The 27,627-nt window shown below is 38.0% G+C and overlaps 1 protein-coding gene and 1 pseudogene across 3 annotated transcripts in view; both read left to right on the forward strand.

The window, feature by feature from the left end:
* The window catches only part of WARS2 (tryptophanyl tRNA synthetase 2, mitochondrial), a 114,270-nt gene that overhangs the window by 1,136 nt on the left and 85,507 nt on the right, over positions 1 to 27,627 (forward strand). The window lies entirely within an intron of this gene.
* LOC129049454 (small ribosomal subunit protein eS1-like) lies at positions 11,022 to 15,787 on the forward strand (annotated as a pseudogene).

Genomic DNA, 27,627 nt, shown 5'->3' on the forward strand with positions numbered 1-27,627 from the left:
AACAGCGCTAGACTGGAAGGTAGCCTAGAGGTCAAGGGTTTGGTCTGCCACTTGATAGCTGTGTGACAAGTCACAATCTCTCTGGGACTTTTTTTCTTTTTTTGCTTATATTGAGTGGAGGAAGAGTTGGACTGATTGACACGTTAATGTTCTTTCAAGCTCTGGGAAATCTATAGTTCCATGATTATGAAGCCAAAACAAAGCCAATGAGAGTAATTATGAAAACCAAAATTTAAGTTCAACTTATTTTTCTAGTCATGTCATAAATTTTTTGAACTTCCGTTTTTTTATTGATGTGAGCCTCACAAAATTCTTATAAGCTAATATATAATATATAGCAGAAAGCTGCTTGTCAACGAACAACTATTCAAATGTTACTTTAAATTTCAGCAGCAATGTTAGGTAAGACAATTCAAAACTAGATAAATTTATCAAAAATTCCTCTCCTTGAAATTTGAGGGTTTGATTCTGCAGAACCAGAATTAGTTGGTTATTTATAATTAATAGCACATTAACACCTATGCTATCAAAGTAGCTAAGCCGTAGACCCAAACTTCCCCTTATTCCAAACTAAAGAATTGAAGATGTCTTGAGAATAGAGAATCAAAGAGAGAGAAAAAAAAAGACAAACTACAGCCTGCTAATGACTTCCCAGGGAAGTTTAAGACACTAAGTCATTATAAATGCTAAAGAAAAAATTTCTTAAACCTCTACTATTGTTTCAGTGGCATTTATGAATGGGGCTATTAAAGTTAATAATCTATGTAGAATTTCCAGTACAGATGAATGTTTCTAAACCTTTAATTTAGCTTTGAGTAGAATAAGAATTAAATGTGAGAGTATTTTTTTAAAGTATAAATCTACATGTAATTTTAGTCATTGAAAATGATGGTTTGAAAGATTAATGTGGTTTTTTGAAAGACTGAGAAAAGATACAAAACTGTGTTCATAGTGTTATTACGATGTTATGTTTATATATAAGTGTTTATATAAACGTATACATAGAAAAAAAGCCTGGAAGGGAACAAACATTTTTAACTTTTTTATTTTGCTTTGGCCTTCCTAAATAGTGGGTTAAAAGTTATTTGTTTCCTTTTATAGCGTTCCGTATTTTTCACATGTCTAAATTGAAGACACACACTTTTTTATAACCAGAAAAACGTTTTGAAATCATAAATCTTTATACAGATCTTTAGTCATTAATATCATTTGTGACATTTTAGGTTTCTGAGGAAGATACTTGTCCCACAATGCCGTTATTAAAATGGCCTTAGAAAAGGACTACTAAAAATTTATGGCCACTTTTCCTGTATGTATCTTCTTTTTCTCTTGAAAAGCTTCCTTTGAAGTCAAAGGGATTTTGTGAACAGATGCAGAAATATGTGAAAGAGGCATTGGATTCTTAAACCAGATGCATTAGACATTTTTATGATATCTCATAACCTTTGTAGAAAAAAATTATTTTGCAAGAGTGTAGTATAATGGGAAAAATGTATATGTATCATATGAATGGTTCTATCAAAAACCAAGAAATAGCCAAGTTAGTTTTTATTAGCGTTGGCTGTGCACTTACTCCCTTAGGTGTAAAGCAAAAGTGAATGAGCCATAGCAGTGCTATGTTAGAAACTCTAACTAATAAAGTGTTGTGATTCCTAAGTTGTTTTAATGGTTTTTAGTGTTTTCTTTTTTTAAAACAAAATCTTGGGTAAAAATCTTGGCATAGGGCATCTTTGCTTATCTCAGATGCAGGCTTTTACCTCTCAAGGCCAGATGTAAACTCAAGTTGAAAATAAAAAATAGGGAGAAACAGGAATAACAGCACATCACTCCATACTCATTATGGGATGCCTACAATTTATATGAAAACGGTTTATTTTGCCAGGTGTTGCCTGACAGAAAACTGTTGAAATCTGACAAGATGAGCGTAGTCACAGAGTCAGAGGAATTAAGATCTGACATGTTCTGTTTAAATGTTGATGGTATTAGGTAAATTTAAGCCTGTCATCATTGGCCAAACACAGAATCCATACTTCTTTAAGCACTAAGTCATGATTGTATTGTGCAAAGAGTGAAATATTGATGGTTAGTAGATTTTTGCAAGAATATTTGTTATTCAGTTGAAGTATGATAAAGTGTCCACATTTTATTGCAGTTGAACATGTTTCATTATTAGCGGTTCCTAGCCTGGGTTTGGCCAGTATTCACATAATGTTCTTGCTGTTAACAATCGCTAAGTATAGCCATTAGATGAATAATTATGCCTAAAAAAAAAAGCGTGGTTTAAAATGTTTGACCCTGTATTTAATTCTCACAAGATTTAAATTTTTTTAATTTTAAAATAATTTTAAAGAGTTGCAAAATTAGTACAGAGAATTTCTGTATACGCTTCACCAAGCTTTGTCTTGAATAATCATAATACAGTTATCAAAATCAAGAAATTAATATTGGTACAATAATAGTAATTTAGCTACAGACTTAGTTCAAATTTCACTAGTTTTTTCACTGTCCCTTTCCTTAGTCCAAGATCAAATCCAGGATCTCACAATGCATTTAGCTTTCATGTCTCTTCTAATCCATACATTTTCTCTTTCATGACCTTGGCACTTTTGAAGAGAACTAGTCAGTTATTTTATAGAATGTCTCTCAGTTTAGGTTTGTCTGATTTTTCTTTGTGATTAGACTGAGGTTATGGATTTTTGGCAAGAATACCACAAAGAGATATTGTTCATAACAAAGCCTTGAGGCAGGTATTGCCACCTTATTTCAAACGTGAAGAAATAGTCTTTGGTTAAGTAACTTGCCCGATGTCACACAATGGTGGAAATAGGATGGTAAGATTTAATGTAGGCATTTCATTCCGTATTTTGCAATTAGTATTTGTTATTGTAGGTTTCTGCAATGTTAATGACATTAAATTGGTGTAGTGTTCCCACTGACTTTTAGCTTTTCTCTGCCATGTATTGTTCATGCAACATGCAACATTAGCTAATCAGCATGGTATGTGTTCAAGAGCTACTACAATCATCTGGGAATTTTGCTAGTTGATTACTCTGCCAGTTTGATGAGGTTACTTCATCTCTCATGGCAAATAAAGGTGTTGCGTGGATCCACTCTAAAGCTCCTTTTAATTTCAGTCAGTGAGTCTTATTTGTTTAAAGTGCTTTTGTGGTTCGTGGCTTTTGTGAACTGACCTAGTTTATTATAAATGATAATAATATTTAAATTCTTTGCAAAATAGCTTTGAGCAGCTAATGAAAACTACTGATAGTAACTGTTGAAAATATAGAGGAAGGAAGAACTGTAGCTGAATGCTGAGGATTTATGCTAGCAGATAGTACGGCAGCCCTGGCCTGGAAATGCTGAAGAGAGTGATGCTGCTGACCTCCAAATTCTTGCTCAGTGTATCTTTTGAATGACTGCAAGTTACAGAAGAGCTGTCTGCAGAAGCTTCTACAACTATATGTACACACACACACACACACACACAAATATATATTTTTGTATAAATATATTTATACAAATTTATTTATTTATTTATTTAAACATCTATTGGCCAAGCACGGTGGCTGACGCCTGTAATCCCAGCACTTTGGGAGGCCGAAGCAGGTGTATTTCTTGAGCTTAGGAATTTGAGACCAACCTGGGCAACATAGTGAGACCCTGTCTCTATAAAAAATTCAAAAAATTAGCCGGGCTTAGTGGCATATGCCTTTAGTCCCACCTAGTCAGGAGACTGAGGTAGGAGAATCACCTGAGCCCAGGAAGGCTGCAGTGAGCAGCGATTATGCCACTGCACAGTTAAGATCCTGTCTGAAAATCAAACAAACTAAAAAACCCCAAAACCCATCTCTCTGTCTGTCTATCTATCTATCTATCTATCTATCTATCTATCTATCTAATCTATCTCTATATTCCATGTCTTTCAGAAAAGGAACTAACAGCTAGTGCCTGCTATGTGCTAAAGCCTCATGGTATGTGTTATACATACTTTATCTTATTTACTTCATACAACAATTTGTAAATATTATTCATCCCATTTTATAAAAGAGGAAACTAAGGTTCAGAGAGTTTAGGTAATTTTCCCAAGTCACAGAGTAAGTAAATAGCAGTGACGCAGTTCAAACCTAGTCTTGCCTATGCTTTTCCCACCTTACCAGTAGTCTTTTATCAAATGAAATCTTACATGAATCCCTGTTATATAAAACAGATAAAAGCAAAGCTTTTCTGATTTAAGAAGCAGAGGAGTATTTTTAGCCCTGCTTGTTTGATTTCCCTCTCCCCCATTACCCGCCCCACTCCACAACCCAGGGGCTCCTGAGACGGTGCCACACAATTTTGGATTTCTTAAGATGTAGTTTGAAAAATACTGCAGCTTCCATAAATATCCAAGTAAGTTTGTTGATCAGGACCACATGTGATGGATGGATTATTTTTAAGGAGCTGCACCATAAACGAGTGGTTTGAGAGTATTTACTTTGATGTGTATATATTTTATAACTAAAATACAGTATTCTATTGATCTTAAGCTACATGAGAGTACATGAGATAATAGCAGTCAAACAGCTTTCTTTCCTTTTCTTGCCTTCTTTCTTTTTTACAGCTTACTGCTGCCGAACATGCTGATCTTTGTGCCCAAAGATAATGCTTTGGATTCAGTCTGTCACTGTTGTAACTAACCTAGCCTCTAGCCTCCTCACAGAGAACACTTATTCTAGTTCTTTTCTTGACTCTATTCTACTGCCACCATTCAAGAGTTCAAGAGTTTCTCTTCTGAAGATTATAATATGAGGCCTAAATCTTTCTCCTAAATTTCAACAGAGAAATTTACTCCTTTAGGGTAGAAGCTGCTCAGCCACGTTGTGAGACCCTAGATGCCGAGAGATAATTTATAGGCACAGAGATGATATGCTGACTCCAGCTTGACATAATTTTACTCTGCTCAGGCATTTAGTTTTCTCTCTCTACCATTTCTTAACAATATTCTATCTTTTTTTCCTCCAGTTCAGAGGCTTCACAGATTTCCTGAACTTCTCTGCTTACTGAGCATAGCAAGGTCATTTATAGGTCCTTGCACTGACCCATCACCTGAGTTCTGTTAGGTTTCTACTCATTAACCAAAATTCATCCGTAGCTTTCTTTTTTTCTTGCCACACAGTCTTCTGTTTTTTTTCTAGAGCTACTCCTCCATTTCTAATTGAGAAAGTTCTAATTGAACCGACTTCTGGTTGGCTAAAGAACTGTTTTTTGTTTTTGTCTTCATTTTTTTTTTTTGCCCCTTTGCCTCCTAAAAAGCAGAGTGAAGCCAGTCTGATTTTTAATTCATAGATATTCTTACAACTTCCACTTCTACATCTTTTGCATTCTTTGCGGATGCACCAAACAGCATGCAAGAATGTCAGTTTCTCCTTCACATTCTTATCTTCATGTTCTGATTGTGACTCACTGAGGATGGAGCCCTGAATGACCTTGGTTAGGTTGCTTCTTATCCCATTTTCTTGAGATGATAGGTGTAGATTTTCAATAAGGTAGTTGAAAGTATAAAATAAAATAACATCTTGTAAAACATTTTAAAGTGGAATCTATTCTCTTTAATAATATCCTATTTTAATACAGCATTTTGTAGTTTTTCAGAATGCTTCACATTCTCATTTACTCTTGAATACAACATATAAAGTTCCTCTATTTAGCCATCAAAAATTTTTGCTCGTTGATTAAACTTTTATTGTGCCTTCCCATTTTTTTAACCAGTTTTGCAAGATGATGAATATAAAGTAAATATCAGTGTTCTTTCAAGTTTTACTTCAGTGGCTGTTATCCTATTTGTATTAAAATTAGTTTAATGTTTAATTCATTTTTGGGCCCTGGTCTGATAGTACCGTGATAATTTCAGTTATTACTAAACATGATGATAATGGAGGTGGTGGTGATAATAGCAAACATTCATTGGATGCTAACTATGTGCCAAGCATGGTTTTAAGTATTTGACATTCATTAACTCATTTAATCCTCATAACTCAATAAGGTAGGTGCTATTAGCCCTGTTTTATAGATGACGATGTTGGGAGGTTAAATAACTAACCGAAGGTTACATAGCTAGCAAGTGTCAGAACCAAAATGTAAACCCAGTTAGCCTGATTCCAAACCCTGTGCACTAACTACAATGATGATAAATTCTGAAACAAAGTACACATGTTAATTTGCTGATAACTGCCTTGTAACTTTTAAATCTGTTCTATGAAAGCCACTTATATATCTTGCCATGGTGACATGTAGAGTAGAAATTATAAATCATCCTTTGTTGTTGCTATTCTTACAGTCTTGTTTGGCTCAATGAATTATGAGAAAGAAGCAAAGCTGTCTTGTAAATTTATCTCCATGTCTCTATTTGGCTACTACCACTAGGATTACCTTGTATAAAATAAGGGCTTTTAACACGTGAGTCCCAAGGTGCATGTAGGAAGTTCTATTTATACACAGTCTATAGCTAAAAGGGCAACCTGCACAGAGCCCTGCAGGCAGAGGAGAGGTGGTGAGAGCTAAAGCTAATGGCTGACCAAGGGACCACTATCTAGGGTCTAGTTGGGATTTATGGCTAGAGTGCTTTCTTCAAGAAGTGGCAGAAGTACAAAATGGGAAGGTGGGAAATATGAAAATAGTGTTGTGGGCCATTTCTGCAAGGGACAAGGAAGAATTTGATTCTAAAAGATTGTCCTTTTAAGGAGTTCTTAAAGAGGTCTTTAATTTCTTAAAGAGGTCTATAATTCATTAATTATAGAGTATTAAGGTGAGTATATTAGTATATTAATTAGAATGGTGATGAGGCTTTAAAATTAGCAATATTGAACAGAATTCATTTTATACATCAAACAAAGGGCTTCTCAGTGAACTTTTTGTTATACTCCTCATGAACACAGACTTTGCATGGAGTGTTCAACTTTATTATATGAATAAAGCCTACTCTTTATTCACCACGTTACTTTGGACCCCTTTTGGGAAGCAGGAGAATATAATAGTGAAGGGAAATGGAGCTGTTTACTCAAATCACAGATTTGGATTCCTGTCCTCCCATGGGGAGAATGGTCTGAGCAGCCAGTTCATAAATTTGCTGGAAAAGAGAAGAGGCCTCTTGGGCTGAGGGTAAGTGGTGCAGTGCGAAGTTGGAGTCCCAAGGGAGATGTTAAGGACCAGACTGTGTGGAACCCTTGCCAGTCCTGGGGAGAGAGTCAGATTGGCCCACCGACTGGCTACTAGCTACCTGGCAAACTTTGGCCTTTCCCATGGCTGGCAACCTTCCAGCTACTCCCATGCCACTAAGCTATGAGACATCCAGGCTCAATAAGTTGACTAGCTCTTCATTAAGAGGAAGTGGGGGAAAGTAGACCATGCATGACTATTTGGATCAGCCAGGCCTGGCTCTACCACCACATTTTAAATGTGATTCCAGGCAGTTTTTTGACCTCACTAAACCTCAGTTGTCTCATGTGCAGCATGTTAATAATACTCCTCACATTGTAGGAATTTTATGTAGATTTGAAATCCTACCATATATAAAGTTCCTTGGCCACCGCACAGCATGTGGTAGGTCCTCCCTGCTTGATGATGACTTCTTCAATAATATATAATTCTATCCAGCAACTTTTCTCTCATTTACTCTTATCACTCTTAGTAGGATTCTTCCCATTGCCATACTATTCTTCCTGCCCCCCACCACACCCCCCAGAATCAGTCTGACTGTGTTAATCTTCCAAAAGCAGAGCTCTAATTATGTTGTTCCCTTGCTGAGAAGCCTGTGGGGGTTTCTCATAAAGTCCAGACTTCCCACAGAACGTTTAAAACTGCACAGTCCAGGCCGGCGCTGTGGCTCACGCCTGTAATCCCAGCGCTTTGGGAGGCCGAGGCGGGCGGATCACGAGGTCAGGAGATCAAGACCATCCTGGCTAACATGGTGAAACCTTGTCTCTACTAAAAACACAAACAAATTAGCCGGGCGTGGTGGCGGGCGCCTGTAGTCCCAGCTACTCTGGAGGCTGAGGCAGGAGAATGGTGTGAACCCAGGAGGTGGAGCTTGCAGTGAGCGGAGATCACACCACTGCACTCCAGCCTGGGTGACAGAGTGAGACTCCGTCTCAAAAAAAAAAAAAAAAAAAACTTTGCACAGTCCGAATCCAAAATACCTCTCTAGACCATTGCTATCTTACATAGATCCTTTGCCCTAGAGTTCACAAAATGTCCAAGTTTCCTCGGAGCTACTCCCTTTTACTTCCTTATTAATGTCATTACCTCTTCTTGGAAAAGCCTTTCTTCCTATCTTTATCTGTCTGTATTATATGATTCTTTAAAAACAAAACAGAAATATGTACAGCTTTTTGCAATGTCAATTATACCGCAATAAAGTGTTTTAAAACAAACAGCAATAAAAAAAAAAAAAACCTCAGATATAGGTTCCAAAAACTTTGTTCTTAAGCTGGAAGTGATTGCTTCCATTTTGAAATTTTATAGGACATTATATCTCTCTTATAGAAAAAAAATACATCCTTTATATTCTGTCTCTGTGTTTAGGCATTTGCTTTAAGATAGATGGAAGAGCATGCTCTTTTTCATTTAGACCTTTTGTGAATACCTCAGCAGAAAACAGTTTAGTATGCACCATACCACAGGTGCAGCATAGGCTGCTACTCAACAGGCAGACCTCACCAGGCAGTATGTTTCTAGAGGCCACCACCAGTCATGAAAGACAGGAAGATTTTCCTGTTGAGCCCTGGCTGTGATAACTATGTGTGTGAGAAAATGAGTTATTATAATAATAAAGATTTAATTCTTAAATCTTCGGCATAATAACTACTGTTACAGAAGGAGCTCAATAATTATTTAATGAGTGAATGAATTCAGTGAAAAAAAACAATGAGACAACACATGAGACAGTGCATAGCATTGTCATCAAGGAGATTGTTGAACTTAAACCATACATTTTTGTGTGCATTTTTATTTATTTAATTACAAAAGATGTGTAATGTTTGTTGCAGTTAATAAGTGATCTTATTATTGCCCAAAGTATCCACATGTTTATAAATGATTGGAAGGTCATACCAATTTTATTTCAACAATTTTCTGAGAGGGTATGAATTTCAAACTTGTCGCTTAACTGACTTTTATTGTCACTCTGGCCCTAATTGTATTTTTCACAGGTACCACTAATTATACTAGGGTTTGCCACCTCTTTATATTATACTGAGGTTTGTTACATCTATATATAGAAAAGTGTAGACATACTCAAGATTGAGATGAAAAGATTGTATTTTGAGTATGGTTTTGCCTCAAAGGACTGTCTAGTTCAATAAATGTGCCATATTATCTATACAACAACTGATGTGGTTTTTGCTTTTATAATCAAGAGTATGCTTTCTTCAACTTATAAAGGAAATAAAAAGCTCATTTATTGTATTGACATTGCCTTTTTTTTTTCTCATTTACCCACTTTAAGTCCCATTTAAGCAACCTGTCAAACCATGCCTAGCACTTTTGCTCTGTAGATCTTGGTATGCCCTGCATAGATGGAGAAAACAGCCCTAGGTCTCACTGCACCGTTACACGATGTAGACAGGCCATTTGTAAGCTAATGCAACTTCATTTTTCTTTGCACCTTGATAAATGCAGAGAAATGTGATTCAAGCAGATTTTATATCTATATAACCAAGGTTGTGCAAAGAATTTATATTTTCTTCTTTTAAAGTGGCCAGTGATATTATAGTAGTTGGTCAGGAAAGCTTTATTGCAATGCTTGCTTACCAAATTGTCATTACATGTTTAATAAAACCTTAAATTGTGCTATATCATATCTGTTAGAGAGAATGGGATTTCTTTTCTTTTTTTTCTTTTTTTTTTTTTTTTTTTTGAGATAGAGTATCGCTCTGTTGCCCAGGCTAGAGTGCAGTGGTGCAGTCATAGCTCACTGCAGCCTTGATGTCCTGGACTCAAGTGATCCTCCTTGTGATACTCAGCTTCCTGTGTAGCTGGGGGGCACAAGCCACCACATTTGGCTAATTTTTTTGTTTTTTTTATTAAACACAAGATCTCACTATGCTGTCCAGTCTGATCTCGAACTCCTGGGCTCAAATGGTTCTCCTGCCTCAGCCTCCCAAAGTGTTGAGATTACAAGTGTGAGCCACTCTGCCTGGCCAAGAGGACGGGTTTGATTGTGGCATCTTTCTGGTAAATCTATGTCTAAGTGTATTCAGGCTGCTATAACAATATACCATAGACTGGGTATCATAAACAACAGACATTTATTTGTCACAGTTCTGGAGGCTGGGAAGTCCATGATCAAGGTGCTGACACATTCCACGTCTGGTGAGGGCTTCCTTCCCGGTTCATTCTCTGAGATCTCTTTTATGAGAGCACTGATCACTTCCCAAAAGCCCCACCTCCTAATGCCATTACATTGGGAATTAGGTTCCAAAATATGAATTTTGGGAGGACACAAACATTCTCTTGCAGTGTGTGACTACAGTGGCCAGACATCTTGTAAAATCCACAACCAGTTATACTTTGTAACCACAAATCTTTAAAGTGTCTTTGAAATTTCAGTGTTTCAGCATCCACATGACATCTCCTGCACCATTTCTCACATTCTAAAATAGAACAAAACTGCTTTAGCCGACCACATTTCCTTAATTTTTATTGAGGATATATTAACATATCTATGACTAAAATAGAGACAAGCTGGCCCTCCTGTCTCTTTTCCATCTAACTAGCAGGGTTTTTGGTCAGGCTTCCATGACACCTGTCTTTTTGAAAGTCAGATGCTTACCTTTAGACCAATCATGTGGATATAAGGTCAGCCAGTTTCCATTTTGACCACAAGTTAGAAGGAATGGGGAACGAGAGGGGTGCCTCTTCAAAAAGGAGTAACAAAGCCATGACCACTGATGGGATTACTGTCAGCTGAATACCATTTAAATTGCATTTTCTGCAGGGAGAGCATTAAGAATAAAGCATGTACATTGTGGGGGGCACAGGGGGGTGTGGGAGTGGGTGGGTGGTGGGGAATGTTAAACCAAGCTTTTTTAAACTTCTCTCAGTTCAAACCCTGGGGAAAAGACCAGAGTTGAGGAATTAAAAAAGGGAGACAGAGATGGCAGAAGAATCATTAGAGTGTAGATCTAAGGATTCCGAGGGTGTAGAGAATGTCAGGAAGAAGAAATGAAGAGCAAGATAGTGACATGGTAAGATAAAGACTAAAAATTATCCATTAGAATTTAGCCTATAATCCCAGCACTTTGGGAGGCTGAGGTGGGGGGATCACCTGAGGAGTTTGAGACAAGCCTGGCCAACATAGTGAAACACCATCTCTACTAAAAAATACAAAAATTACAGGCCAGTGGTTGTGGGGGCCTATAATCCCAGCTTCTTGAAAAGCTGAGGTAGGAGAATAGCTTGAACCCAGGAGGCAGAGGTTGCAGTGAGCCAAGATTGCGCCACTGCACTCCAGCCTGGGCAACAGAGCAAGACTCCATCTCAAAAAAAAAAATTTTAAAATTAAAAAAAAAATGTACATTTGGTATTATCACTAAAGACATTAGCAACAAAAGCTTTAGAAGAGTTATTAGTGCAGAAAAGTTTAGTTACAGTGAGAGAAGAGGTGAGAAAATGAGTTTTGCTCTTTTGACGATCCCAGTTGAGAAGGGAGTGAGCATGTAAAGGGAGCTATAAAGAATGGCCTTACCAAAAATTTTCTTGAAGGTAAGATCTTTTGAGATGAAAGAAACTTGAACATGACCATTAGAGCAAGTAAAGATAGAGAGATTGACAATACAGGAAAGAGATGGAAAGAAATGGGAAAAAATGTAGTCCAGAGCAAATGATTGAACACTAGGAGAGTGGGAGAAAGGTAGAGGTAGGTGTGGGTCTAGGTAAGTTTGCTGAGAATAGCGTGGGAAATCGAGGAGCTCCAAACCCTGTTGAGCATCATTCTCTCAGATGGCTTTAGTCCTGAGAAGATGGTATAGGTTAGTGGGTTTGTATATGGGTTCTGCAATCAGTCTCCTTGCATTCAAACCAAAGTTCTTCCACTCAATAAATGGGTATCCTTGAGCAAGTTACTGAGCGTCTCTGTACCTCATTTTCATTTATAACATCGATAAGAACATCGAGATAAAAGCTTGAGCTAGACTGCCAGGATTTGGAGCTAGTAAGCTCTACTGCTTACTGGCAGTGTGACCTTGTGCAGTCACTTGATTTTTCTGTGCCTTAATTTTTTTTCATCTGTAAAACAGAGACAGTAATAGTATCTACCTGAGTTTTTGGCTCTGAGCAGCACCATGGCGGTTGGCAAGAACAAGCGCCTTATGAAAGGCGGCAAAAAGGGAGCCAAGAAGAAAGTGGTCGATCCATTTTCTAAGAAGGATTGGTATGATGTGAAAGCACTTGCTATGTTCAATATAAGAAATATTGGAAAGATGCTAGTCACCAGGACCCAAGGAATCAAAATTGCATCTGATGGCTTTGAGGGTTGTGTGCTTGAAGTGAGTCTTACTGATTTGCAGAATGATGAAGTTGTATTTAGAAAATTCAAGCCAATTACTGAAGATGTTTAGGGCAAAAACTGCCTAACTAACTTCCATGGCATGGATCTTACCCATGACAAAATGTGTTCCATGGTCAAAAAATGGCAGACTGTTCTGTGTTGGTTTTACTAAAAAATGCAACAATCAGGTATGGAAGACCTCTTATGCTCAGCACCAACAGGTCCTCCAAATCCGGAAGAAGATGATGGAAATCATGACCTGAGAGGTATAGACAAATGACTTGAAAGAAGTGGTCAATAAATTGATTCCAGGCAGTATTGGAAAAGACATAGAAAAGGCTTGCCAATCTATTTATCCTCTCTGTGATGTCTTCGTTAGAAAAGTAAAAATGCTGAAGAAGCCCAAGTTTGAATTGGGAAAACTTATGGAGCTTCATGGTGAAGGTAGTAGTTTTGGAAAAGCCACTGGGGACAAGACAGGTGCTAAAGTTGAACGAACTGATGGATATGAACCACCAGTCCAAGAATCTGTCTGAAGTTCAAACTTTTAATAGTGGCAAATAAAAAGTCCTATTTGTGAAAAAGAAAAAAAAGTAGTGTCTACCTCAGAGTGTTACCATGAGTGTGAGAATTCAATCAGTTAATATTTGTAACTATGTAGAACAGTGCTAGGCACACTGTAGGTATTATGTAAGTTTTTAAAAAGGGTTTTATAAGCAGGGTTGAGAGCCTAATGGAAATTAGAAATTGCAAATTAGATTTGAAACAAAATTCTGCATTATTTTGAGATTTTTTTTTTTCAAAACTGCTCAGCTAGTAAGGGGTATAAGTGAAGAATGAGTTCTTTAGCCTTGATCCAGGATTGGAGTTTTTGTCTTGGCTATTGGGATACTATGGCAAGGGGAGTTGAGGTTGCTCGGAGAACATAGTCCAAGTGATGACCATGGGGCCAGGCTGGGTAGGGAAGAAGAGAAGACAGGTAGGGAGTGCTGTATCAGCAAAAAATGGAAAAATCAGAGGCTGTAATTTCTAAATAAGCTTGAAGATATAGTGGGAATTAAAGGATGAAAGAGTTAAAAGGTAGAAGGTTGCAGACTGTGTAGAATATTCACATTTATGATTTCAAAAATGGAGAAATTCTGTGTGATGGCAAGGCCCAGGGTATAACATGGGAATAAAGGATTGAGGTTGAGGACATCCAACAAATGTATTGAATGCTAGGGTATTGGATGGGTAGTCTACCTGATAATTGAACTCTCTTGGAGAACAGAATTTGACGCAGAGAGACAGCCAGCTTCCTAATCCTTTAATCAGTTTAGAAGAGTATTCAAGAGGTGGAAAGATAATAACAGAGGCCTGAATAAGTGTAAATATCTACTCTCCTCTCATTTATGTAGTCATGTAAAACTTTTTGGACCCATTGTCTCCTGAATGATTAAGAGACCCTGTTCAGTGGAGGATTATTTGAATACGTCACCTGGTGAATTCTGTCCTCATCTCTAATTCATGAGAGTGATAAAGTTGTGAGTATTTTATAGTATTGATTCATTCAACAAATATTTATTGAATACTTATTATGTGGTAGGTATTGGAGATAGACCAGTGAAAAACAGAAATCTTAGATTCTAGTAGGAGAGACAGGCAACAAGTAATTAAGATATATAGTATGTTATATAATAGTGATATGGAGAATAAAACAAAACAAAGCAGGAATCAGGAGGTGGGGACTGCCAAAGGGTATCACAGTTGTAAATTAGGTGGTCAGCAGAGGCCTCCAAGAAGGTGACTTTTAATGGAAGACCTGAAGGTGGTGAGAACATGTACAAAGTAGACATCTGAGGGAAGAGGATGCCAGGAAGAGGAAAGAAGAATGGAAAAGCCATGAGGTGGGGGCTAAACTGTCATGTTTGAAGACCAGCATAGAGGCCAGTATGGCTGCAAGAGAGTGAGCATTTTCTTTAACAAATACTATATAGCACTTACTATGTGTTGGATATTTTTCTAAATACTTCACAAGCATTAACTCATTTAATTCTTGTAACAGCCCTATAAGACAGTACAGATGAGAATCTGTGAAACAGATGTTAAATAACTTGTCACACAAGCAACAGAATGCACACAGCTAACAAGGGTGAAGAGCCAGGGCCTTAACCTTGGGGTGGTTTGCATTATGCTGTTTATTATAGTAATAGTATACGAAGTCAGATGGCTAACAGGAGGGTGGACGTGGGGAGGTCAGTTGTATAGTACCTTAGAATAAATTGTAAAGACTTTGGCTTTTTCTGAGATTAAACTGGGAAGTCATGGGAAGATTTTGTGTGGGAGAATAGCCTGATCTGATGTAAGTTTTAAAGTCTTACTCTGGTTATCATGTTAAAAATGGAATATAGAGGAACAAGAGTAGAAGCAAGGAGACCAAGTAAGAGGCTACAGGATTCAAGCAAGAGATGATGGTGGCTTGAACTACGGTGAGTGGTGAAGATGGTTTCATGAGGCATGATCAGGTTCTGGATATTTATTTTATTTTTATATTTTATTTCATGTCATTTCATTTCATTCCAATTTTTGAGACAGAGCTTCACTCTGTCACCCAGGCTGGAGTACAGTGGTGCTATCTCGGCTCACTGCAACCTCCACTTCCTGGGTTCAAGCGATTCTCCTGCCTCAGCATTCCAAGTAGCTGGGACTACAGGCGCGCACCATACCTGGCTAATTTTTGTATTTTTAGTAGAGACAGGGTTTCACTATGTTGGTCAGGCTGGTCTCGAAATCCTGAGCTTAAGTGATCTGCCCACCTTGGTCTCCCAAAGTGTTGGGATTACAGGCATGAGCCACCACACCTGGCCATGGATATTTATTTTAAAGGTAGAGCAAATAAGATTTTCTGACTAATTAGATGGAGGATGAAAGAAACAAAAGAGTCAATGATGATTCCAAAGTTTCTGGCCAGAGCAACTGGAAGAATGAATTTGCAATTTACTGAGACAGAAAATAATGCAACAGTAACACGATTTTGGGAGGGAAGATCAGGGGTTATCAGCAGTTAAGTTTTAGGCAAATTGAGTTTAGATGCTTCGTGAACATATAAGTGGAAATGTCAGGTAGGCAGTTAGATATGTGAGACCAAAGCTTAGGAGAGAGGTATAGATGGAGAGGTACATTTGAGAGTCCTCTGTATAGACTGTGCTGAAAGCCTTGAGATAGGGTGTAATTATCTGTGCAGTAGGTTTAGAAAGAGAAGAGAAAAGAGGAGGGGAGGGGTGAGGGGAGGAAGGTTTAGAAAGAGAAGAGAAAAGAGGAGGGGAGGGGGGAGGGGAAGGAGGGGAGGGGAGGATGGGAGGGGAGGGGTGGTTCAAGTACTAAGCCTGTGAACATTCCAACATTAAGAGGTTGGGATGGTGAGAACCAGACAAGATAGTGTTATCCAGATAGGTATAAGATGAGTTGGAAGTGGTAATATGCTGGAAGCCAAGTTAGGAAAATGTTTTATAGACTAACATTAACGTGTGTGTGTGTGTGTTTGCATGTACACAAGTGCATGCTCTTGCACACAGTCAAAAACACCCTCCCCTCCCCGACACACACATATCTTACATGTACATGGAATGATGAGGAGTATCAACTACTTTTCTTCACTGATTAACGTAGTCTCTACTTGCAGGCAGATTTAATTGGGAAGCCAAATTATTAAGTAAGATAGCTTGATGGGTATGGAATCAGAGCAAAGGGAGTTCATTGAAGCACCTCATTGGCTAGGGTAATCAAGCTATCATTACCCAAAGATCCATCTCCAGTATGGGACACATCTGTTCCTTGGGCAACACATTGCCGGCCTGTGCCATAGTGCCGACTGACTTGGGCAGTTCTTTAAAACACAAGTCCAAAGTTTTCCCAGTAGAGCTTCTTTTTTAAAGTTTCCACCCCTCAAGGGAACGTATTCTTTCTTTAGATATGTTAATGTGCCTAACTTTGTTTCTATAAGTGTATTAAGTCTTGTCCTCAGAGTTCTTAACACTTTTTGATGGGGAAGGGTGTGGTCACTATTTCCTTTGATTAAAATGTGGATCTTCTATCTTGAAAAATGTGTATATGCATTCTCAAAACTGTATACAGTTTCACAAGTTCATAAACCCAAGTTAAGAACTCCTATATTTTTTTCCTATCCTCAGAGAGCTGATTTTTTCTTCTCAATTTCTCTTACTTTTCTTTTTTTTCTCCCTCACCCTCCTCGCACCCATTTCCCCAAGTCCCCAGAGTCCATTCTATCATTCTTATGCCATTGTGTCTTCGTTGCTTAGTTCCCACTTGTGAGAACATACTATGTTTGATTTTCCCATTCATGAGTTACTTCACTTAGAATAGTGGTCTCCAACTTCATCCAGGTTGCTGTGAATGCCATTATTTAATTCCTTTTTATGGCTGAGTAGTATTCCATGGTATATATGCCACACTTTCTTTACCCACTTGGTTTATGGGCATTTAGGCTGGTTCCATATTTTTGCAATTGTGAATTGTGCTGCTATAAACATGTGTGTCTACATATCTTTTTCATATAATGACTTATTTTCCTCTGGGCAGATACCCAGTAGTGGGATTGCTGGATCGAATGGTAGTTCTACTTTTAATTCTTTAAGGAATCTTCATAATGTTTTCCATAGTGGTTGTACTAGTTTACATTCCCACCAGCAGTGTAAAACTGTTCCTTCTCACTACATCCGTGCCAACATCTATTACTTTTTGATTTTTAAATTATGGCCATTCTTGCAGGAGTAAGGTGGTATCACATTGTGGTTTTGATTTGCATTTTGCTGATAATTAGTAATATTGAGCATTTTTCCATGTGCTTGTTGGCCGTTTGCATATCTTCTTTTGAGAATTGTCTATTCATGTCCTTAGCCCACTTTTTGATGGGATTGATTGCTTTTTTCTTGCTGATTTGTTTGAGTTCTTTGTAGATTCTGGATATTAGTCCTTTGTCAGGTATATAGATTTTGAGGATTTTCTTCCACACTGTGAGTTGTCTGTTTAATCTGCTGATTATTGCTTTTGCTGTGCAGGCACTTTTTAGTTTAATTAAGTCCCATCCATTTATCTTGGTTTTCATTGCATTTGCTTTTGGGCACTTGCTCATGAATTCTTTGCCTAGGCCAATATCTAGGAGAATTTTTCTGACGTTATCTCCTAGAATTTTTAGGTTTCAGGTCTCAGATTTAAGTCTTTGATCAATCTTGAGTTGATTTTTGTATAAGGTGAGAGATGAGGATCCAGTTTCATTATTCTACGTGTGGCTTGCCAATTATCCCAGCACCATTTGTTGAATTGGGTGTCCTTTCCTTACTTTATGATTTTGTTTGCTTTCTCGAAGATCAGTTGGCTGTAAGTATTAAGCTTTATTTCTGGGTTCTCTATTCCTTTCCATTGTACTACGTGCCTGTTTTTATACTAGTACTGTGCTGTTTTTGGTGATTATAACCTTGTAGTATATTTTGAAGTTGGGTAATGTGATGCCTCCAGATTTGTTCTTTTTGCCTAGTCTTGCTTTGGCTATGTGGGCTTTTTTTTTGTTGTTGTTACATATGAATTTTAGGATTGTTTTTTCTAGTTCTTTGAAGAGTGTTGGTGGTATTTTGATGGGAATTGCATTGAATTTATAGATTGCTTTTGGCAGTATGATCATTTTTACAATATTGATTCTACCCACTCATGAACATGGGATGTGTTTCCATTTGTTTGTGTCATCTGTGATTTCTTTCAGAAGTATTTCAACGTTTTCCTTGTAGAGATCTTTCACGTCTTTGGTTAGGTATATTCCTAAGCATTTTATTTTATTGCAGCTGTTGTAAAAGGGGTTGAGTTCTTGATTTGATTCTCAGCTTGATTGCTATTGATGTATAGCAGTGCTACTAATTTATGTACATTGATTTTGTATCTGAAACTTTACTGAATTCATTTATTAGATCTGGGACCTTTTTGGATGAGTCTTTGGGTTTTCTAGGTATGTGATCATTTCATTGCCAAAGAGCAACAGTTTGACTTCCTCATTACCAATTTGGATGCCCTTTATTTCTCTCTTGTCTGATTGCTCTGGCCAGGCAGATGGCCTGAGCAGTACTATGTTGAATAGAATTCGTTGAATTCAATTGAATTCAATTGAATAGAATTGGTTGAATACCAGTACTATGTTGAATAGAATTGGTGAAAGTGGGTATCCTTGTCTTATTCCAGTTCTCAGAGGAAATGCTTTCAACCTTTCCCCATTCAGTATAATGTTGCCCGTGGGTTTGTCATAGATGGCTTTTATTACCATAAGATATATCCCTTCTATGCCAATTTTCCTAAGGGTTTTAATCATAAAGGAATGTTAGATTTTGTCAAATGTTTTTTCTGCATCTGTTGAGATGATCATATGATTTTTGTTTTCATTTCTGTTTATGTGGTATATCATTACATTTATTTACTTGTGTATGTTAAACCAACCCTGCATCCTTGGTATGAAACCCACTTGATCATGGTTGATTATCTTTTTGATATTGTGTTGAATTCAGTTAGCTATAGAAGATTTTTGCATCTATGTTCATCAGGGATATTGGTCTGTAGTTTTCTTTTTTTGTTATGTCCTTTCCTGGTTTTGGTATTAGGGTAATGATGGCTTCATAGAATGATTTAGGGAGGATTCCATCTTTATCTTTTGCAATAGTTTCAGTAGGATTGGTACTGATTCTTCTTTGAATGTCTGATAGAATTCGGCTGTGAATCCATCTGGTCCTGCACCTTTTTCGTTGGCAATTTTTTTTATTACTGTTTCAATCTCATTACTTGTTTTTTTTTTTTTTTAAGAGTTTTTGTTTCTTCCTGGTTTAATCTAGGAGGTTTGTATATTTCCAGGAATTTATCCATCTCCTCTAGGTTTTCTAGTTTATGCACATAAAGGTGTTCATAGTAGTCTTGAATTGTCTTTTGTATTTCTGTGGTGTCAGTTGTAATATCTCCCATTTCATTTCTAATTGAGCTTATTTGGATCTTCTCTCTTCTTGGTTAATCTCACTAATGTGTATCGATTTTGTTTATCTTTTCAAAGAACCAGCTTTTTGTTTCATTTATCGTTTGTATTTTTGTTTGTTTCAATTTCATTTAGTTCTGCTCTGATCTTTGTTATTTTTCTTCTGCTGGGTTTGGGTTTGGTTTGTTCTTGTTTCTCTAGTTCCTTGAAATGTGACCTTAGATTGTCTATTTGTGTTCTTTCAGACTTTTTGATGTAGGCATTTATTACTGTGAACTTTCCTCTTAGCACTGCTTTTGCTATATTCCAGAGGTTTTGATTGGTTGTGCCACTATTATCATTCATTTCAAATAATTTTTTAATTTCCATCTTGATTTCATTGTTGACCCAGGGATCATTCAGTAACAGATTATTTGATTCGCATGTATTTGTATAGTTTTGAGGGTTCCTTTTGGAGTTAATTTCCAGTATTATTCCCCTGTGGTCTGAGAGAGTACTTGATATAATTTCAATTCTCTTAAATTTATTGAGATGTGTTTTGTGGTCTATCATATGGTCTATCTTGGAGGATGTTCCAGGTGCTGATGAAAAAAATGTATATTCTGCAGTTGTTGGGTAGAATGTTCTATAAATATCTGTTAAATCAGTTTGTTTTAAAGTATAGTTTAAGTCCGTTTTTTCATGTTGACTTTCTGTCTTGATGACCTGTCTAGTGCTGTCAGTGGAATATTGAAGTTCCCCACTATTATTGTGTCTATCTCATTTCTTAGGTGTAGTAATAATTGTTTTATAAATTTGGGAGCTCCAGTGTTAGGTGCATATATATTTAGGATTGTGATATTTTCCTGTTGGACTAATCCTTTTATTATATAATGTCTCTGTTTGTCTTTTTTAACTGTTGTTACTTTAAGGTCTGTTTTGTCTGATATAATAGCAACCCCTGCTCACTTTTGGTGTCCATTTGCATGGAATATCTTTTTTCCACTCCTTTACTTTAAGTGTATGTGAGTCTTTACGTGCTAGGTGAGTCTCTTGAAGACACTAGATACTTGGTTGGTGAATTCTTATCCATCCTCCCATTCTGTATCTTTTAAGTGGAGCATTTAGGCCATTTACATTCAACATTAGTATTGAGATATGAGGTACCATTTTATTCATCATGCTAGTTGTTGCCTGAATAACTTGGGTTTTTAAAAATTGTGTTACTTTTTTATAGGTCGTGTGATGTTTATGCTTTAAGGAGGTTCTATTTTGGGGTTTTGTTTCAAGATTTATGACTCCTTTTAGCAGTTCTTGTAGTGCTGGCTTGGTAGTGGTGAATTCTTTCAGCAGTTGTTTGTCTGAAAACGGCTTTATCTCTCCTTCATTTTTGAAACTTAGTTTTGCTGGATATAAAATTCTTGGCTGATAATTATTTTGTTTAAGGAGGCTAAAAATAGGACCCCAATCCCTTCTGGCTTGCAGGGTTTCTGCTGAGAAATCTGCTGTTAATCTGATAGGTTTTCCTTTATAAGTTACCTGATGCTTTTGCTTCACAGCTCTTAAGATGTTTTCCTTCGTCTTGACTTTAGATAAACTGATGACTATGTGCCTAGGTGATTATGTTTTTGTGATGATTTCCCAGATGTTCTTTGAGTTTCTTAAATATGGATATCTAGATCTCTAGCAAGACCAGGGAAGTTTTACTCGATTATTCCCTCAAATAAGTTTGCATAATTTTTAGATTGCTCTTCTTCCTCAAGAACACCAATTACTCTTAGGTTTGGTCATTTAACATAATCCCACATTTCTTAGAGGCTTTGTTCATTTTTAAAATTCTTTTTTCTTTGTCTTTGTTGGATTGGGTTAATTCAAAAGTTTTGTCTTTGAGCTCTGAAGTTTTTTCTTCTGCTTGTTCAATTCTATTATTAATACTTTTCAGTGTGTTTTGCATTTCTCTAAATGTGTCTTTTATTTCCAGAAGTTGTGATAGTCTTTTCTTTACCATATCTATTTATATGGGAACTTTTTCATCCATATCCTGTATTTTTTTAAATTTATTTAAATTGGTTTTCACCTTTTTCTGGTGGCTCTTTGCTTAGCTTAATAATCAACCTTCTGAATTATTTTTCTGGCAATTCAGAGGTTTCTACTTGGTTTAGACCCATTGCTGAAGAGCTAGTGTGATCTTTTATGGGTGTTGTAGAACCTTGTTTTGTCACATTACTAGAATTACTTTTCTGGTTCCTTCTCATTTGGGTAGACTGTTTCAGTGGAAAGATATGGAACTCAAGGGCTGCTGTTCAGGTTCTTTGGTCCCATTGATGTGATGCTCTCCCCATTTCTCTAGGGATAGGGCTTCCTGAGAGCCAGACTGCAGTTATTGTTATTGCTTTTCTGGGTCTAGCCACCCAGTGGGGCTACCAGGATCCAGGCTAGTGCTGTAAAGAGTCCTGTGCTGTGACCCATCTTCAGTTCTCCCAGCTGTGGATACCAGCACCTGCTCTGGTAGAGGTGGCAGGGGAGTGAAGTGGACTCTGTGGAAGTCCTCGGTTGTAGTTTCGTTTAGTGCATCAGTTTTCTAGAATACTGGTTATGCTCACAATGAAGTTGTCACGTGAACAGACTCAGGACCTCTGGTTAGCCAGGGTGTTGCACATGGTGGAATTAGCTGTTGTTTTCTCTTTCTTTGGAGCAGGGTTGTTCTGCTATTAGTTGAGTTGGTTGGCCTCCAGCCAGAGGTGCCACAGAGTGCCAGCTGCAATAGTAGAAGGGGGATATAATCTTGCCCTACATTGGTGAGGATGAGTACTCAGGTTTCTCAGGTGATGGGCAGGGCCATGGAGCTCCCAAGAGATTATGTCTTTTGTCTTTGGCTACCAGGGCCAGTAGAGACAAACCATCAGGTGGGTGCAGGGTTAGGCAAGTCTGAGCTCAGACTCTCCTTGGGTGGGGCTTGCTGCAGCCACTATGGGGGATGGAGGGGTGGTTCACAGGCCCATCGAGTTATGTTCCCAGGGAGATTATGGCTGCCTCTGCTGTATCATACAGGTAACCAGGGAAGTGGGGGAAAGCTGGCAGTGACATGCCTCACTCCACTCCCATGCAGCCAGCAAGGCCATTCTCACCTTCACCATGCCTCCCTAACTTCACTGAGTTTATATCCAGGCAGCAGGAGAGCAGGGCTGAGATCTTGCCTTAGCCTAAAAGCCTCCCAGCTGAGAAAGCAAGCAGGGCTCTCAGTCCTTACCTCCCTGCCTGCCTGAACCTTTGGCTGTGACTTCTGTGTTTGTATCTGCACTTGCTGTTCACTCCTCTCTACTCCCTTGCCCTGGATTCTACTCAGGGAACTTCGTGCTCGGTTGAAATTATTACAGAGTGACTGCTAGCAAGACTAATAAAGAAGAAAAGAGAGAAGAATCAAATAGACACAATAAAAAATGATAAAGGGGATATCATCACTGATCCCACAGAAATACAAACTACCATCAGAGAATACTACAAATACCTCTATGCAAATAAACTAGAAAATCTAGAAGAAAAGGATAAATTCTTCGACACATACACTCTTCCAAGACTAAACCAGGAAGAAGTTGAATCTCTGAATAGACCAATAACAGGCTCTGAAATTGTGGCAATAATCAATAGCTTACCAACCAAAAAGAAAAAAGAGTCCAGGACCAGATGTATTCACAGCCGAATTCTACCAGAGGTACAAGGAGGAACTGGTACCATTCCTTCTGAAACTATTCCAATCAATAGAAAAAGAGGGAATCCTCCCTAACTCATTTTATGAGGCCAGCATCATCCTGATACCAAAGCCTGGCAGAGACACAACCGAAAAAGAGAATTTTAGACCAATATCCTTGATGAACATTGATGCAAAAATCCTCAATAAAATACTGGCAAACTGAATCCAGCAGCACATCAAAAAGCTTATCCACCATGATCAAGTGGGCTTCATCCCTGGGATGCAAGGCTGGTTCAATATACACAAATCAATAAATGTAATCCAGCATATAAACAGAACCAAAGACAAAAACCACATGATTATCTCAATGGATGCAGAAAAGGCCTTTGACAAAATTCAACAACCCTTCATGCTAAAAACTCTCAATAAATTAGGTATTGATGGGATGTATCTCAAAATAATAAGAGCTATCTATGACAGACCCACAGCCAATATCATACTGAATGGGCAAAAACTGGAAGCATTCCCTTTGAAAACTGGCACAAGACAGGGATGCCCTCTCTCACCACTCCTATTCAACATAGTGTTGGAAGTTCTGGCCAGGGCAATCAGGCAGGAGAAGGAAATAAAGGGCATTCAATTATGAAAAGAGGAAATCAAATTGTCCCTGTTTGCAGATGACATGATTGTATATTTAGAAAACCCCATTGTCTCAGCCCAAAATCTCCTTAAGCTGGTAAGCAACTTCAGCAAAGTCTCAGGATACAAAATCAATGTACAAAAATCACAAGCATTCTTATAAACCAATAACAGACAAACAGAGAGCCAAATCATGAGTGAACTCCCATTCACAATTGCTTCAAAGAGAATAAAATACCTAGGAATCCAACTTACAAGGGACCTGAAGGACCTCTTCAAGGAGAACTACAAACCACTGCTCAATGAAATAAAAGAGGATACAAAGAAATGGAAGAACATTCCATGCTCATGGGTAGGAAGAATCAATATCGTGAAAATGGCCATACTGCCCAAGGTAATTTATAGATTCAATGCCATCCCCATCAAGCTACCAATGACTTTCTTCACAGAATTGGAAAAAACTACTTTAAAGTTCATATGGAACCAAAAAAGAGCCCGCATCGCCAAGTCAGTCCTAAGCCAAAAGAACAAAGCTGGAGGCATCACGCTACCTGACTTCAAACTATACTACAAGGCTACAGTAACCAAAACAGCATGGTACTGGTACCAAAACAGAGATATAGATCAATGGAACAGAACAGAGCCCTCAGAAATAACACCACGTATCTACAACTATCTGATCTTTGACAAACCTGACAAAAACAAGCAATGGGGAAAGGATTCTCTATTTAATAAATGATGCTGGGAAAACTGGCTAGCCATATGTAGAAAGCTGAAATGGGATCCCTTCCTTACACCTTGTACAAAAATCAATTCAAGATGGATTAAAGACTTAAACGTTAGACCTAAAACCATAAAAACCCTAGAAGAAAACCTAGGGAGTACCATTCAGGACATAGGCATGGGCAAGGACTTCATGTCTAAAACAACAAAAGCAATGGCAACAAAAGCCAAAATTGACAAATGGGATCTAATTAAACTAAAGAGCTTCTGCACAGCAAAAGAAACTACCATCAGAGTGAACAGGCAGCCTACAAAATGGGAGAAAATTTTCACAACCTACTCATCTGACAAAGGGCTAATATCCAGAATCTACAATGAACTCAAACAAATTTACAAGAAAAAAACAAACAACCCCATCAAAAAGTGGGCGAAGGACATGAGCAGGCACTTCTCAAAAGAAGACATTTATGCAGCCAAAATACACATGAAAAAATGCTCATCATCACTGGCCATCAGAGAAATGCAAATCAAAACCACAATGAGATACCATCTCACACCAGTTAGAATGGCAATCATTAAAAAGTCAGGAAACAACAGGTGCTGGAGAGGATGTGGAGAAATAGGAACACTTTTACACTGTTGGTGGGACTGTAAACTAGTTCAACCATTGTGCAAGTCAGTGTGGCGATTCCTCAGGGATCTAGAACTAGAAATACCATTTGACCCAGCCATCCCATTACTGGGTATATACCCAAAGGACTATAAATCATGCTGCTATAAAGACACATGCACATGTATGTTTATCGCGGCACTATTCACAATAGCAAAGACTTGGAACAAACCCAAATGTCCAACAATGATAGACCGGATTAGGAAAATGTGGCACATATACACCATGGAATACTATGCAGCCATAAAAAATGATGAGTTCATGTCCTTTGTAGGGACATGGATGAAATTGGAAATCATCATTCTCAGTAAACTATCACAAGAACGAAAAACCAAACACTGCATATTCTCACTCACAGGTGGGAATTGAACAATGAGAACACATGGACACAGGAAGGGGAACATCACACTCTGGGGACTGTTGTGGGGTGGGGGGAAGGGGGAGGGATAGCATTAGGAGATATACCTAGTGCTAAATGACAAGTTAATGGGTACAGCACACCAGCATGGCACATGTATACATATGTAACTAACCTGCACATAGTGCACATGTACCCTAAAACTTAAAGTATAATAACAATAAAATAAAAAGAATAAAAAAATAATAAAAAGAAATGATTACAGAGTCCAGCTAGGAGCTTCCCTTAGCCTGTGGCCTCTCCCCAGTTCCACTGGCTGCGTTTCCTTCTCCAAGGACCTCTGTGAGATAAGGCCAGGAATGGCTTCCCTGGGGCTTGAGCTGAGGACTGGGAATGCTTACAGGGCTCTTTCTGCTACTTGTACTTTTATATTTCACTTAGCTCCCTAAATCCATTTCAGCTCTAAGTATGGTTAAATCTTCCCATGATCTGGATTTTTAGGTTTCCCAGTGAGGATGTGTGCTCAGAGGCTTTTTCCCCCTTTCACACTTTGGGAACTCACAGTTTTTTGGCTGTCTTGTGGCATTTGCAGCAGAAAGCCACTTCTTTCAAAGGGTCTGTGAATTTTTTCGGTTTTCCTGGTATATTCCTGCAATGGTTCTTGGAGCCAAAGTTCACAATGTGAGTCTCCAGACACTGTTCTGTTCTAAGTGGGAGCTGCACATTAGTCCTGTCTCTTACCTGCCATTGTTTTTTTCTCCCTAACGACTCCTACTTTAAGTTGACCTATCTTTGTTTTATGGAAGAACCCAGAAGGTAAACATATTTATTTCTTTCAAATGCTGAGCCCTCCTCCTCATTGTTGCCTCCTCCACTTACTAACTATACTTACTCCACTTACTAACTACAAAGCTGGTCTTATGCTCTATACCATAGGACTTTTATGTGAATAATTAGGTATTTCTGGTACGATAGAAAGTCAAATCTTCAATAAGTAAAGTCTGGGAGAGTGAGGCAGACTTTATATCATATTCCTTACTATACAAATGTACTTAGAATGAAGGTGTAGTGTATGCTTACACAATAGCACAAATGCGTAATGCTTAATGCTAGTCAATTCTGAAATCAGCCTTTAGTGAGGGTGTGAGAGTCTTTCTATAAGACAATGCTGCCTAAACATTTGGGAACACACACACACACACTTGGTTAATGTTTTGAAGGAAATAGTGGAAGAGTAAAAATATTTGCCTGAAGGGAGAGAAAAAAGCTCTCCAGAATATTAACAGTAACACCCATCTGAACTTCACAGAAAGTGTCGTGGGTGTCAGTGATTAGAACTCATCAGATATTTGGCTGTCCTTTTCAACCAGAAGATCAATTTGAACCAGATTACCACATTCATGGTTTAGTTTTGAAGAGAGAAAGAAAGAGAGAGAAAACTAATTATTTGTCTCTTTGTTCAAAGGCCTTTTTGTATTGTATATCCCTGAAAAGCTCATAGGGGAGCCAGCCATCACATCCATTAAGGTTAGCCCTGAAACTGTTGAATTTGATTTCTTCCATTTGCCATCTGGATACAGTAGAGAAAAAGCTATGTTACATTGGGTTGCTGGATATTATCCAGAAAATAACATGTCAGGGCATCAAAGGCTTGAGGCAGTTGGTCCAGTCTGTCTAATGATCACAGGCAGGGTCTGCTCTCCAGTTTTGTAATATGTTTTATTTTTTCAGTGACAATATATATCCCAGTAAAATAGATCACAAGGGTTACTGCCAACTTGTCAAAGCTAGGATACTTCCATCATAGACTTCAAAAAAAGACCATATTTTAATTGGGCAAAGCTCGATTGCCACAACTGAGGAAGCTCCATCTCCCTTTATCCTAGTCTATCCCCTTACAGACAGCACTTACTGCAAGAAGGATTCTAATTCATAGATTGTTTCATCCCATCCCCAAGTCCCAAATTTAAAATCTCATTAATATTGACATTATTTAAAATTGTATTAATTATCCTGTTTGTAAGTGGGCCTAGTATCTGGCTAG

The sequence above is a fragment of the Pongo abelii genome, chromosome 1, assembly GCF_028885655.2.
Source record: "Pongo abelii isolate AG06213 chromosome 1, NHGRI_mPonAbe1-v2.0_pri, whole genome shotgun sequence".
In the NCBI taxonomy this organism is placed as follows: domain Eukaryota; kingdom Metazoa; phylum Chordata; class Mammalia; order Primates; family Hominidae; genus Pongo; species Pongo abelii.